Consider the following 14,614-nt stretch of genomic DNA (forward strand, 5'->3'; position numbering starts at 1 on the left):
AGCTTTAATTGCCAAAGAATGAACAAAGCAAGCTAATTCTTCAAGGACTATGCTGCCCCTGGAGGGCATTGTGAGGAGTCTTATAGTGTTTAAGGAGCAGGGCTGATCAGCTGGTGGACATTTTCCTGATTGGTTAGTGGTGAGGTAATTGGGAGTCAGCGTCATCAACCTTCTGGTTCTAAGCGATATGGGGTTTACAGGCTAGTGGGCAGCATATAGTTGACTTCCTCTACCAGGTGGGGGCCACAGCATCTGCAAAACAGCTCCAAGCAATAGGGATGGAGTAGGCACAGGTAGTTGTAGAAGTCCCAATAAAGGATCATTTAAAGAGGGAAACTTAGGGGACATTGGAAGATCAATGTAAGTTAATGATTGCTCAAAAAAGCCTTCAGCACAAGGCAGTCTTCCTTCATTAGTGGATCCTTGAGAGTTCTGGATGGGATGAGGACTGCATTCATATTCAGACCAAGGGCAGGAGTTTGAGGACCACTCTTCTGCGGATTTGAATACACCAGATACTAAGGAGGAGCTGCTACTCCCAGAAAAGAAGAGGCAGGCTTTTCCAACCCCCTCTACCCTTGGATGATAAAACTGTAGCCATGTAGCCATGTAGTTTCCATGCCAGCCCACTTGCATCTCTCATAAGCGTCCTATCTTAATAAATCTATTTCTTGCCTATCATTTTCTCTCTCGATGAATTCCTTCTTCACGGAGACGTGAAGAACCTGAACCTCAGTGAGGCCAAACACAGGGTGAGTGATTCTAATTTAAAACCTTGTGTTCAAGTCCCAATGTGGGTTTAGGTTTGATTCAAGTCCCAGCACGTGGGTTCAAGTCCCAGTCTGTGTTCTGTCTAGGTTCAGGCCGTTAATACTGTCAGTTTCACAAGGACATGGCTCAAAATATTATCTATAGCCCTTCAGGAGGAACTAAAGGTCCTTGACTGTTGAATGGCTAAACTATTATTATTTTGTGTTGCTCGACTTTTCCTTTTCCTCTGTATTTTTCTCACTCTCTAATTAGATTCTTTGGCTAAACTTTTTCTATGGACAAAACACAGGTGGAGGACAGTGTGTGTGTGTGTGAGGGGGGTCCAATGGGGAAGGTCCTATAGGGTCCTGCCAGTTACATTTTTCTCTTTCACTTTTAATATATTGTGTACACTACGAAAGCATTCTCAACATCATCTGGAATAAAAATAAGTCTAAATTTAAAAGACCAAAAAAAAAAAAGTCTAAATTAACTGCCAGAAAGCATTTAAAAAAAATGCATAAGAAATGTCAATATGTATAATATTACTGTTATTCAAAATAGTTTGGTAATGCAATGGCCATGATTAAGAGTGTTTTTAGGAGTTGCCGGCATGGTGCAGCGGAAACGAATCTGACTAGGAACCATGAGGTTGCAGGTTCCATCCCTGGCCTTGCTCAGTGGGTTAAGGATCCAGCGTTGCCGTGAGCTGTGCGTAGTTTGCAGACGCGGCTCATATCTGGCATTGCTGTGGCTCTGGCATAGGCCGGCAGCAACAGCTCTGATTAGACCCCTAGCCTGGGAGCCTCCATATGCCACAGGCGCCACCCTAAAAAAGGACAAAAGACAAAAAAAAAAAAAGTGTTTTTAAAATGTAGTATAGTAAATGCAGCATTTTAAAATGATGAGGGAAAGAATGGAGTATTCCAAACAGTGACTCAGTCCCAACAATTTGGAATGAAGTGTATACCTATAGACACATGTGATACAATTCACCTGAATTCAAGTTTTGAAATGTTTAAAGTAAGCCACTAAGTTAGTAAAAGAAAATAAATAGAGATGGGAAGTTGTAACACCAAAGATAGAAACCCATGAATTTAAGGAGATACATTTTATTATAGAAAATAACAATTCAGTTATAGTTTTTAAAAAATGTTAAAAGCAAATAAACCAGGAAATTATACAGTCATTATTTGAAAGAAAATATATATTAATTAAGCACCATTACTCCCAAATACTTTAGTAACAAGAATATTCTACATGATCACATTTCAAAAATCAAAACCAGGAAATAAACACTGATGCTTACCACCTAATGCTCAGACCCCAGCCGAGTTTCACGTATTTTATGAATAATTTCTTGTAGAGCAAAATGATTCAATTCAAATTTATACATTGTGATTTCATGTATCTTTATTCTCTTACAAACTGGAACACTTTCTTAGTTTTTTTTTTCCTTGATTTTCTTGATTAACATATTTGAAAATTACAAACCATTTGTTTCGAATAGTACCTCTCAGTTTGGGTTTGTTTAATATTTCTCATTCTAAGACTCAGCTTAGGTATTTTTGGCCATGTTCTTCTCCTGCATCCTATTAGACTGTATACAAATTCAACTTGTTTCAATACTATTTATGTTAATTTTAATCACTTGACTAGGCTGGGTCAGCCAACTTTTTCCATTTTAAAGTTACTTTTTCCCATTGTAACCACATTTCTGTTTTACTAGTTTTGTCAATAGCAAATTCTTGAGGAGGACTGCAAGAATGGAAAAGGGAAAATGGACAAGCTTCTTCCTGTTTGCTTCCTGTGGGCTTCCATTGCTTCCTGTGCTGTCAGTGCTACCCCAGCAATGCTTCTTCACCCAGGCAGGCATAACACCTTCTCAGAGCAGCTGCTAAATCTAGTTTAATTTTTCTAACGTTTGCAAATATCATGCCTCATGAGACATAGTGTCAGCCAGCACTCTCTTAGTAGCCACTATGGATCCCAATCCGATGAGGCCCCTCCTCTGGGCCCAGACACATGCAGGTAGTAGAATAGGGCTCATTTTTCAGAGGTCTGCACTTTGGCTCTGAGGGATAGCTACTCTGTTCCCTTTATTTTACCAGCCTAGGGCTATAACTGCTGGCTGCTTTTGCTAGCTTGGTAGTAATTTGTTTTCTCTTTTCACTCTTTCAGATCCTTGCTACTTTTGCACTATCTTTTTAAATTTTTTTTTTTTTTGGCTGCACCTGCAGAATGTAAGTCCCCAGATCAGGGATTGAACCCAAGGCACAAAGCCACAGCAATGACACCCCTGGATTCCAACTGGGCCACCAGAGAACTCCCCTTTGCATTATCTTAATGTTTTTTTTCATTTTTTATTACTCAAATGAATTTATCACATCTGTAGTTGTATAATGATCATAAAAATCTGATTTCACAGGATTTCCATCCCACAGCCCAAGCACATCCCCCCACCCCCCAAACTGTCTCCTCCGGAGACCATAAGTTTTTCAATGTCTGTGAGTCAGTATCTGTTCTGCAAAGAAGTTCCGTCTGTCCTTTTTTCAGATTCACATGTCAGTGAAAGCATTTGATGTTGGTGTCTCATTGTATGGCTGACTTCACTTAGCGTGATAGTTTCTAGGTCCATCCATCTTGCAAAAAATGCTGGTATTTCATTTCTTTTAATGGCTGAGTAATATTCCATTGTGTATATGTACCACATCTTCTGGATCCACTCCTCTGTCGATGGACATTTAGGTTGTTTCCATGTCTTGGATATTGCAAAGAGTGCTGCAAAGAAAAGGGGAGTACATGTGTCTTTGCGAGTCGTGGTTTTCTCTGGGTAGATGCCCAGGAGTGGGATTGCTGGATCAAACAGTAGTTCTATGTGTAGTTTTCTGAGGAATCTCCGTACTGCTTTCCACAGTGGTTGCACCAATTTACAATCCCACCAACAGTGTCATAGGGTTCCTTTTTCTCCACACCCTCTCCAGCACTTCTTGTTTGTAGACTTTTGGATGATGGCCATTCTGGCTGGTGTAAGGTGGTACCTCATCGGGGTTTTGATTTGCATTTCTCTAATAATGAGTGACGCTGAACATCTTTTCCTGTGTTTCTCGGCCATCTGTATGTCTTTTTTGGAGAACTGTCTGTTTAGATCTTCTGCCCATTTTTGGATGGGGCTGTTTGTTTTTTTGGTATGGAGCTGCAGAAGTTGTTTATAAATTTTGGAGATTAATCCCTTGTCAGTTGATTCACTTGCAAAGATTTTCTCCCATTCTGTGGGTTGTCTTTTCGTTTTGTTTAGGGTTTCCTTTGCTGTGCAGAAACTTTGAAGTTTGAGTAGGTCCCATTTGTTTATTTTTCTTTTTATTGTCAATACTCTGATAGGTGGATCCGAGAAGATGTTGCTGTCGTTTTTGTCAGAGGGTGTTTGGCCTATGTTTTCCTCTAGGAGTTTGATAGTGTCTGGTCTTATATCTAGGTCTTTAATCCATTTGGAGTTTATTTTTGCGTATGGTGTTAGGGATGCATTATATTAATGTTATCCTTTTATTCTTTCAGTTCTTCAGTTAACAACTGTATACCAAGTAATTCTTTTTGTTTTTGTTGTTTTGAGCCACACCTGCAGTATGCAGAATTTCCTGGGCCAGGAATCAAACCTGCACCACCTCTGTAACCAGAGCTACAGCAGTGACAAGGCTGGATCCTTACCTGCCAAACCACAAGATAACTCCTCAAGTTAATTCTTTATATAGCATTATTTCTGTTCAAACCACTGTTAATGGTTTCTGCTTTCTGAATGGACCCTGACTCATATGCCTCAGTAGAATTTAATCTCAGTAAGGACAGAATTTATGTTTTATTCACTGTTGTACAATGCCTTCTATGTGGTAAATGACACAAATATTGCTTGAATCAGTAAATGTTTGCTGTATTTATAGGCCACTAAAGTGTTTTTTTTACCATGGGTTGAACTCTAGAATCTGGATGAAATAAGTGCATAGTGTTGGAAAAAGTACTCTTTATAATAGTGAAAATTTAGAAACAAGATATCTTTCAAAAGAATGTTATTTTAATAAAATGGAATATAAGAAACTAAAAATAATCAAGTAAAGCTACATATATCAACATGGATATAACTCAAAACCATTAAGTTGGTTTTAGTAAAAGCGTTCAGGATAAAACACAAAGTGTAAGACAAAATGTTACTAGAACCACTGAAATTCCACTGACTTCACACACTATTGTACAAAGGAGAGAGTGATCAGAAGTGACTCAAGGTAAACATAATGCAAATTAAAAGATTTAGACTTAGTCTTATGGTGGGGGTACACCACAGATTTTAGTAAACATAGAGCATCTGAGTAAATTCATTCTGACTACTGTGGTGGATGGATGGGAGGAAACAAGATTGGTAGAAAGATACAACTGATGCTGCTGCAGTCAGCCCAAGGGCAAAATAATATTGATCATGGTGGAGAACACATGTGTTTGCTATTTTAGGAGTTTAAATGGAAAATAATGGGTGATTGATTGTGGAAGTTTACAAAGAAAAGCAGCTGGGAATGAATTCCAGGGTTCTGGCTTGGGCACCCAGAAGTATTCACTGAGATGGGGAAAAAAATCACATGCTCAAATTTATAAATATATCCTCTTAAAATCACTGTTTCCTTATTTATAATATGTTGTACCTAATTAAGGACTTCATGTGTCCTATCAAATAATATATGCCTATGTGCTCACATAAAATGCTGCACATTCAGACTTCCCTGGTGGCCTAGCATTTAAGGATCCAGTGCTGTCACTGCTATAGCATCAGTTCAATCCATGGAACTTGCATATGCCATGGGCACAGCCAAAAAAAAAAAAAAAAAAAAAAAGCTTCACATTCATGTTCTTTTTATTTATTTATTTATGTTTTTGTCTTTTCTGCCTTTTTAGGTCCACACCAGTGGTATATGAGGTTCCCAGGCTAGGGGTCTAATTGGAGCTGTAGCCGCCGGCTTATGCCAGGGCCACAGCAATGAAGGATTCAAGCAGCATCTGCCACCTACACCACAGCTCACGGCAATGCTGGATCCTTAACCCACTGAGAAAGGCAGGGATCAAACCCACAACGTCATGGTTCCCAGTCAGATTCATTTCCACCGAACCACAACGGGAACTCCCATGTTCCTTTTAAACATGGGATGCACACACTCTCTCACACATACACACACACACATACAAAATCCACATAGAATGTAGTTTTACAGTGGGTAGTTATTTTGACTACTCTTTTCCTTTATCTTTTTAAAAGTTATATTGAAGTATAGTTGATTTACAATGTTGTGTTAATTTCCACTGTACAGCAAAGTGATTCAGCCATATATGTATACACACACACATTCCCACATAGGTTATCACAGAATTTTGAGTAGATTTCCCTGTGCTATACAGTAAGTCCCTATTAACCTTCCATTTCTCATATAAAAGTGTGAATTTTCCAATCCCATACCCCTAACCACCCCTCCCCCACCACCCTTCCATTTGGTAACCATATATTTCTTTTCAAAATCTGTGAGTCTGTTTCTGTTTTGTAAATAAGTTCATACGTATCATTTAAATTCCACATATAAGTGATACCATATGATATCTGTCTTTCTCTGTCTGATTTACTTCATTTACGATAACCCCGGCCCTATGTTGCTGCAAATAGTTGAGTGGTTGATATTCAATCCTTATACATAGTTATGGTTTAAGACTATTTTCACCTTTACCAGTGAAAGTACTTGTGTACTTTCATATGTTTTCATGTTGTTGATTGGCATCTTTTCATTTCAACTTGAAGGACTCCTTCCAGCTTTTCTTACAAAGCAGATACAGAAGTGATGAACTTCTTCAGCTTGTGTTGTCTGGAAAAGCCTTTATTTTGCCTTCATACCCAAAGGATAACTTTGATATATATATATATATATATATATATATATATATATATAGTCTTCTTAGCTGGCATACTGCTTGAGCTTCTTCATTATCAAGCTTCTCTTTACTTTTCTGCATATCTCTACATATTATTTTCTTGTATTGCAAATGCGTTTTGATACAGTTCCAGGGTCATCAACTGACTGGAATAAAAATACTTCCAATTAGAAAAGTCCTGGGAAAGGCTCTAATTGGCTCAACTTTGGTCAAATACTCATTAATGAAGTTTCCAATATGGGATTAGTAGGGTGGCATCCTATAATTGGCCCATATGAGTTATGCATCAGCAGAATAATGTGGACAGGAATGCAGAGATTAACAATGCAGTAGCCACTTCAAAGGGTAATTCTCTATACAATTTAAAAGGGGGCTTAAAAATAGGCATGAATAAAGCAAACAGTGAAAGATCAATGGCCATTCATTTGGGAAAAGATAAATTTGGACCATATTTAATGAAGCAATAACAGAAAGGGGTCAATTGATCAGCTGAACTTAAACACATTTGTTTCATATATTTTAAGAGAAGACAAACATGACAAAATGGAAAGTTCTAAAAAGAGTCATACTGCATCAACTTAAGAAATACCAATTTCTTTCTTACAATGGGGTGATAGACAATTTTATTCCTAATGTTCAAGTTCTGAACTTAAATCCCTTTAGCTATACAAGAACACTTCAAGTCAAACTATTCAGTATCTGAGAGGTAGGCAATATTATCTCCATTTTGCAAGTGAGGAGAGGTTAAATTACTACACAGGTCACAGGAATGATAAGCGGCAGAAATACAACAGCTTATCTGAGAAAACTATGAGATATCACTTACTTCTAGAAAGAAAAATGTGTCATTTTACCACACTAAACACAAATATAGATAGGTCGTGGTTCAAACTGATGAAGCCAAACTTGTCAAGAAAAAAAGGGAGAGGGCTCAAATCAGTAAAATTAGAAAAGAAAAATGAGAAATTACAATTGACACCACAGAAATACGAAGAATCATCAGGGACAGCTACAAGCAACTATATGCTAATAAAAAGGACAACCTAGAAGAAATGGACAAAGTCTTACAAAGATACAAACTTCCAAGAATGAAGATTGTAAGAAATAGAAAATATGAACAGACTAATCACAAATACTGAAATTGAAACTGTAACATAAAAACTTCCTATAAACAAGAGTCCAAGGACAGATGGCTTCACAGGTGAGTTCTATCAAACATTTACAGAAGAGTTAACATTCATCCTTCTGCAACTTCCAAAAAACTGCAGAAGAAGGAACACTCACAAGCACATTCTATGAGACACCATAACCCTGTTACCAAAACCAGAAAAAGAAACCACAAAAAAAGGAAAGTTACAATCCAATATCATTGATGAATCTAGATGGAAAAACCCTCAACAAATTACTAGCAAGCCAAATCCAACAATAGATTAAAAGGATCATACACCATGTACAAGTAAGACATATCCCAGGGATGCAAGGATCCTTCAGTATCCACAAATCAATCAGTGTAATACACCACATTAACAAATTAAAGAATAAAAACCATGTGATAATCGTAATAGATGCATAAAAAGCTTTTGAGAAAATTCAACACAGATTTTTGATTAAAAACTCTCCAGAAAGTGGGCTTAGAGGGACCCTACCTCAACGCAATAAAGGTCATATATGACAAACCCACAGCTAACATCATTCTCAATGGTGAGAAGCTGAAAGCAGGGACAAGATCAGGAACAAGACGAGGATGTCGGCTCTCACCACTGTTATTCAAAATAGTTTTGGAAATTCTAGCCATGACAATCAAAGAAGAAAAAGAAATAAAAAGAATCCAAATTGGAAGAGAAGAACTAAAACTGTTACTGTTTGCAGATGACATTACACTATACACAGAAAATCCTAAATAAGCTACTAGAAAACTAACAGAGTTCATCAATGAATTTGTTAAAGTTTCAGGATACAAAATTCATACACAGAAATCTCTTGCATGTCTATACACTAACAACAAAAAATCAGAAAGAGAAATTAAGGAAACAATCTCATTTACTATCACATCAAAGAGAATAAAATGCCTCACAATAAACATACCTAGAGAAGCAAAAGACTTGTACTATGAAAATTATAAGACACTCATGAAGGAAAGCGAAGATGACACAAACACATGGAAAGATATAACCATGCTCTTGAATTGGAAGACTCAATATCATCAAAATGACTATACTACATAAAGCAATCTACAGATTCAATGCAATCCCTATTAAGTTACCAATGGCTGTCATTCTCATTGTGGCTCAGTGGTAATGAGCCTGACTAGTATCCATGAGGATGAAGGTTCAATCCCTGGCCTCGTTTAGTGGGTTAAATATCTGGTGTTGCTGTGAGCTGTGATGTAGGCCAGCAGCTGCAGCTCCAACTCGACCCTTACTCTGGGAACTTCCATATGCCACAGGCATGGCCATTAAAGCAAAAATACATATATATATAAAATTACCAATGGCATTTTTCACAGAACTAGAACAAAAGAAAAATTTTTAATTTCTATGGAAACACAAAAGACCCTGAATAGCCAAAACATTCTTGAGAAAGACAAATCAAGTTGGAGGAATCAGGCTCCCTGACTTTAGAATACACTATAAAGCTAGAGTCATCAAAACAGTATGGTACTGGGACAAAAATAGAAATATAGATCAGTGAAACAGGATAGAAAGCCCAGAAATAAATCCACACACTAACAGTCAATTAATCTGTGACAAAGGAAACAAGAATATACAATGGAGAAAAGGCAGTCTCTTCAATAACCATTTCTGGAGAAACTGGACAGCTACTTGTAATAGAATGAAATCAGAACATTCTCTTATGCCATACACAAAAATGAACTCAAAGACCTAAACCTAAGGCTGGATACTAACACACTCTTGGAGGAAAACATAGGCAGAACACCATTTGGAATAAATCGCAGCAATATTGTTCTTGATCCACCTCCAAGAGTAATGAAAATAAAAATAAAAATAGAAGTTCCTGGGAGTTCCTGTTGTGGGTCAGTGGTTAACAAACCCGACTAGGAACCATAAGGTTGTGGGTTTGATCCCTGGCCTTGCTCAGTGGGTTAAGGATCTGGCATTGCCATGAGCTGTGGTGTAGGTTGCAGACGTGGCTCGGATCCTGCGTTGCTGTGGCTCTGGCGTAGGCCAGCAGCTGTAGCTCCGATTCAACCCCTAGCCTGGGAACCTCCATATGCTGCAAGAGTGGCCCAAGAAATGGCAAAAAGACAAAAAAAAAAAAAAATAGAAGTTCCCACTGTGGCACAATGGGATTGGCAGTGTGTTGGGAGTGCTGGGACACAAGTTTGGTTCCCAGCCCAGCACAGTGGGTTAAGGATCTGGCATTGCCCCAGCTGCAGCTTAGGTTGCAACTGTGGCTCAGATCTGATTCCTGGCCTAGGAACGCCATATGCCTCAGGGTGGCCAAAAAAGAAGAAGAAGGAGAGAAAGGAAGAAAGGAAGGAAGGAAAGAAAGAAGAAAGAAAGAGGGAGAGAGGAAGGGAGGGAGGAAGGAAAGAAGAAAAAACAAATAGGATCTGATTAAAATTAAAAGCTTTTGAACAGCAAAGGAAACCATAAACAAAATTAAAAGACAACACCACAGAGTGGGAGAAAAATCTTTGCACACAAAGTGACCAACAAGGGATTAATCTTCAAAATATACAAACAACCTATATCAAAAAAAATTAAACAACCCAATTTTAAAATGGTCAGAAGATCTAAAGAGACATTTCTCCAAAGAAGACAGATAGATGGCCAAAAGCACAAGAAAAAATGAACATCACTATTAGAGAAATGCAAATCAAAACTATAATGAGCCTCACACCAATAAGAATGGCCATGATTGGAGTTCCCATCATGGCCCGGAGGTTAGCAAACTTGACTGGTATCCATGAGGATGTGGGTTCGATCCCTGGCCTTGCTCAGTGGGTTAAGGATCCCTCATTGCTGTGCCTGTGGTGTAGGCTGGCAGCTGTAGCTCCAACTTGACCCCTAGCCTGGGAACCTCCACATGCTGTGGGTGTGGCCCTAAAAAGACAAAAAAAAAAAAATGAATGGACATCATCAAAAAAATCTACAGGCAATAAATGCTGGAGAGGGTGTGAAGAAAAAGGAACCCTCTTATGCTGCTGGAGAGAATGTAAGTTGGTGCAACTACTAAGGAGAACAGTATAGAGGTTCTTCCAAAAACTAAATATAGGAGTTCCCATCTGACTAGCATCCATGAGGATGCAGGTTCAATCCCTGGCCTTTCTCAGTGAGTTAAGGATCTGGCATTGCCATCAGCTATGGTTTAGGTCGAAGATATGGCTCAGATCCCACGTTGCTGTGGCATAGGCTGGCAGCTAGAGCTCTGATTTGACCCCTAGCCTGGGAACCTCCATATGCTGTGGGTGCAGACTTAAAAAGACAAAAATATAGAACTACCATGGAGTTCCCACTGTGGCTCAGCAGTAATGAAAATGACTAGTATCCATGAGGACGAGGTTTGATCCCTGGCCTCATTCAGTGTGTTAAGGATCTGGCATTTCCATGAGCTGTGGTGTAGGCCAGCAGCTGCAGCCTCAATTCAACCCCTAGCCTAGGAATTTCCATATGCTGTGGATGCCCTAAAAAACAAAAACAAGAACAAAAAACAAAAATAACCTATCATTTGATCCAACAATCCCACTCCTGGGCATATATCCAGAGATAGCCATAATTCAAAAAAATACATGAACTCCAAAGTTGACTGCAGCACTATTTACAATAGCCAAGACATGGAAGCAACTTAACAGAGGAATGGATAAAGAATGCATGTATACAATGCAATATTACTTAGCCACAAAAAAGAATGAAATAATGCCATTTGCAGCAACATGGATGGACCTAGAAATTATCATACTAAGAGAAGTCAGTCAGACAGAGAAAGACAGATAGCATTTGAGATCACTAATATGTGGAATCTAATAAGAATGATAGAAAAGTACTTATTTACAAAACAGAAACAGACTCAAAGCTTTTGGAACAAAACTTATGGTTACCAAAGTGTAAACATTGGGAGGAGGAGGGATGAATTAGGGGGTTGACATGTACACATTACTATATATAAAATAGATAGGTAAAATAGATAGGACCTACTATATAGCACAGGGAATCTATTCAATACTATGTAATAACCTATATGGGAAAATAATCTGAAAAGGAATGGTTATATGTATAACTAATTCATTTTGTGGTACACCTGAAACTAACACAATGTTGTAAGTCTACTAAATCCAATAAAATTTTAAATATATGATGGTATAAATATATGATGAGAGAACAATAGTATTTAGTATAGGAAACCTGATATAAGTTAACAAAAGTTATTTAGGTAAGGGTGCATCATTCCACTATTATTATTTTGGGGTCTAAAACAAAAATCAAACATACACAAAATAGCTATTCTTAGAGCATACTCATATGTATAAGTCTGACATTGTTCAGAGGTTATTCACACATGCTTTCTTTGTTTGGCTGCAACCGTGGTATGTGGAAGTTCCTGGGCCAGGGAATGAACCCATGCCATAGCAGCTCCAGTGACAATGCTGGATCCTTAATCCAAAGAGCCACAAGAGAACACCTCACATATACTTTTAAAGCTGCTACTTTGATACTCATTTTTGCCTTTTTTTTAAAGGCTCACATTCTGTGGTGAACATGACTTAAGTAGACATACTGTGCTGTGTCACCTATAAGGTATTTGGTACTGCATCCAAAACCTTGCTTCTAGAATTAGATTATTTCTAGATGAAGAATCCCCAAATTTCTCCTCCTCTTCCTTCTTCTTTTTTTTTTTTTTTTTTTTTTTTTTTTTTTTGTGCTGTACCCACAGCATACGAAAACCCAGACTGGGGCTGAACTTGTGACAAAATAGTGACCCAAGTCACAGCAGTGACAATGCCAGGTCCTTAGCCTGGTAGGCCACTAGGGAAGTCACTGAAATTTCTTTTTTTTTTTTTATGTTGTCTTTTTTTTTTAAGGCCACACCCATGGCATGCAGAAGTTCCCAGGCTAGGGATTGAATCAGAACTGCAGCTGCTGACCTACACCACAGCCACACCAGATCAAAACCACATCTGCTACCTACACCTCAGCTCACAGCAATGCCTGATCCTTTAACCCACTGAGTGAGGCCAGGGATCAAACCTGCATCCTCATGGATACTAGTCAGATTCTTAACCCACTGAGACACAACAGGAAATTCCCCCGAAATTTCCTAAACTGACTATTTTATTTTGTGTATTCTCTGATACATAAATTTTGAAAAATTTTCAAGGTTATAAGGATTCAGAGATCCCTGGTGGCCTAGTGGTTGAGACTTCAGTGCCATCACTGCTGTGGCTCAGTGCCTTTATTGCTGTGGTGTGGGTTTGATCCCTGGCTTGGGAACTTCTGCATGCAATGGGCAGAGAAAAAAAAAATTCTAAGTTTTATTCTCCTCTCAGTACATGTTCAGTAAAATGTTGCTTCTTTGTGAAAATTTTTCCTACATTCATTTCATTTTAGGGGTTTTCCATTGTAAATATCTGCTTTAAAAAGTGACTGACTTATTAATGAAGCTTTATTAAAATGCACTGGCAGGGGTTTCTCCTTTAACTGAATTTTCTGAGATATGATGTTTCTTACAATTTCATTAGATTCACAGTGTACATGAGATAAGGGCTGGCTAGGATATGCTATGGCTACAAATAGGCCTAAACATGTAATGGCTCAACACAATACAAGTTTATTTCTTGTTCATCAAAAGACTTAAAGGTGATGGTACAGAAGGGAGAGCTCTGCTCAGGGAGTCATTCAGAGGCCCTGGTTTCTTCCTACATGAATCACTAATAACTAGCTCTAAAGTTGTCCTGAAGATGATCTCTATTGCTCTTTGATAGGAAAAGAAGTGGGAAGTAGGAAAGATTCCAAATGAGGTCTTTCACAGACTTGGAAATGATGTATGTCAACTATGATCACATTCTGAGTCAGAGCATCTGGATGGAAGGAAGCCTAGAAAGTCTTGACTAGTTGTGTACCCACACAAAAAAAGAAATGAGTATTGGGGAAAACATAGCTAGTTTCTGCCACATAGTGCTTCTGCCCTATGTGAATTCTCTGATGATTATTAAGAGTTGATTTCTGGCAAAAAGTTTTTCTACATTCACCACATTTATAAGGTTTCTCCCCTGAGTGAGTTCTCAGATGATTAGTGAGGGTAGATTTCTGAACGAAATTTTCCCCACATTCACTACACTCATAGGGTTTTCCCCCTGTGTGAGGAAAGACATCTCTGATGTTTAGTAAGAGTTGAATTCATATGAAAAGGTTTCCCACATTCATTACACTGAAAGGGTTTCTCTCCTGTATGAGTTCTCCAATGTTGAATGAGAGCTGACTTTTGGCAGAAAGTTTTCCCATATTCATTACATTCATAGCGTTTTTCTCCTGTGTGAGTTTTCTCATGTTAATTGAGGGATGACTTTTGGTAAAAAGACTTCCCACATTCACTGCATTTGTAGGGTTTCTCTCCTGTATGAATCCTCTAATGGACCATGGGGGTTGACTTCTGTTGGAAGGATTTCCCACATTCAATATATTCATAGGACTTCTCCCCTGTATGTGTCCTCTGATGCACTGTGAGGTTTTACCTGTGACTGAATGTTTTCCCACGTTCATTACATTTGAATAGCTTCTCTCCTCTCTGATTTTTCTGAAGTTGAGTCTGAAGTGTGACATCCTGCTGCAATTATTTTCAACTTGATTGCTTTCATATTGTTTCATTTCCATGTAGATTCCACAGAGAGGACTTCTCACAGAAATTTTCCTCATGACCATTATATTCACAGAGTTTCTCCCAGATGTGA

At 38.3% G+C, this 14,614-nt stretch overlaps 1 pseudogene; it reads right to left on the reverse strand.

The window, feature by feature from the left end:
- On the reverse strand, window positions 13,739–14,609 carry LOC110256605 (annotated as a pseudogene).

The sequence above is a fragment of the Sus scrofa genome, chromosome 14 (genome assembly GCF_000003025.6).
Source record: "Sus scrofa isolate TJ Tabasco breed Duroc chromosome 14, Sscrofa11.1, whole genome shotgun sequence".
NCBI lineage: Eukaryota > Metazoa > Chordata > Mammalia > Artiodactyla > Suidae > Sus > Sus scrofa.